The sequence below is a fragment of the Chrysochloris asiatica genome, unplaced genomic scaffold, assembly GCF_000296735.1.
Source record: "Chrysochloris asiatica unplaced genomic scaffold, ChrAsi1.0 scaffold00063, whole genome shotgun sequence".
Classification (NCBI taxonomy): domain Eukaryota; kingdom Metazoa; phylum Chordata; class Mammalia; order Afrosoricida; family Chrysochloridae; genus Chrysochloris; species Chrysochloris asiatica.
The window spans coordinates 9,369,886-9,371,938 of NW_006408581.1; positions in this window are offsets into that span (position 1 = coordinate 9,369,886).

A 2,053-nucleotide genomic window follows, 5' to 3' on the forward strand; every position below is an offset into this window, starting at 1 on the left:
TGAGGAGACTTCATCTCCCAAACTTTGGACTATTATCAGAAGGGACCATACTTGGAAGGATAAGAAGATCCTCAACAATATGTAATTGTCCATGGCAGCAGCAATGGTATCAGATTTAACAACTGTAAAGATAGCTCAGGACCGGGCAGTGTTTCATTCAGTTATACATTGGATTGTCATGAGTAGAAAACTACTCACAGGAGCTAACAGCAACAACAATGTATTCCAATATATTCTTTTATTCACAAAGAACTTTAGAAGCCTTATAGTGACTCATAAAATATTAATTCAGAGTATTGCATTCTTACCTTCTTGGAAAACAGATTGTTGGGAAATAACTCAACCTTTATTATCAGATATAGAATGTATTTGGTATCTCTTTATGAGTTGTTAGAGATCATATATAATTAAAACTCAAGTAATCATATTTTACAAAGTACTTTTGCTTGAGATACTTTTTGAACAAAACTTAAAATAAATGTTATTATTTACTTCGTGTGTGGTAACAAGTGTATTCAAATTAATCATCTGATTCTTCATCATGAATAAGTACCACAGAGAGGAGAAAACACTTGGTCTTTTTTACATTCACTGTTCTTCCCACTAGGAAACAACTATGAGGTATCAATTCTTATAAACTTACCTGGCATAACTAGTTTTATTACTTTGTAGGTCATGTCCCAAGGTATAAGCTTTGGGTCAAATTCACAGTGAAATAGCAGCTATTTTAGTACACTTGTCTGCAATTTCTTTCTGTTAAAATTAACTTAAAGTTATGAAATATATGTCGACAACATGTTATAGTTATAATATAAAATTGTATAGTTAGACGGGTAATGTCCAAATGAAGAAATGGTAGATTGTGTTCAACATATATATTTTAAATTGCCTTATAATTAGTGTGGGATATCTGCAAACCAAACTGCTTTGCAAAAGAACAATATTATAAAATAAAACAAAAGTATGTATTTTTTAAGTTAATAAGTACATACAGTAAGAATGACAAAGGATTAAAGAAATATACTATGTCATATAGTATGGGGCTGTGGGATATAGCACTGAACTGCAAGTTCCGTTTGAGCCACAATGTCAACAGATCAAACTCACCAGCTGCTCCTTGGAAACCCTATACAGGGTTGATATGAGTCAGAACTGACTCGATGATACTGAACAGTAACAACAACAATATTTCAGTTTCAATGACAATATTGTTTCAGTCATAGAAACAGAAATTTCTTCTCAAATTTTCAGTGCTTAAATGAGCTGCATTCTGATCATCAGCACTGTTAACTCTACCAGCTTGAAAGCTCAAATCCAAAAAAAGGACAAATACTTTGTCTAAAATTCCAAGGTAATTATTTTCTATATCCTTCAGTAGTTTCCTATGCATTGGATTGAAAATTTCTACTATATACTATATAGTTCCCTGAATCAAGTTATAACTTTTAGCTGTTATCTTCACATTATTTTCTTAGGCAGTCATAACATTAACTATAAATATTCTCAGAATACATCTTCCTTGGTGACATGAACGATTATAGATTTATTTTTCTTTTTTTGCCGAGTCCAGACAATTTTGCACAATAATTAAATAAATATAATGGCTTTTATTGCAAGATAGTACAACCTACTATCTGAGGTTTCATAGTACTTATTAATGACATAAGACATGGCAACTCTACTATACATTGCTACTTCCTACCATGAAACCATGAAGCAGAGAGAATTGAAAAGAAATAAAAAGAAGAAAAACAATGCATAAAAATAGCTCAAGGAAAGATATATCTTCTATTTCTACCAGATTGATTCCTTCTATTACCAAATTACATAATGTTATGTATAATGATACCTTTATCATCATATATATCATCATGCAATGTATGGAGCTATATGCAATGAATAAAAAACAATATGTTATCAGTCTATATGACAAAAGCACTCACTCCTTTAAATATAAAATAAAACTTGAATTAATAATGTATCCAGAAAAAATAATGTATCCAGAGTATAAAAGGAAAATATATTTATTTCAAATATTTCTCTTGTTGTTGTT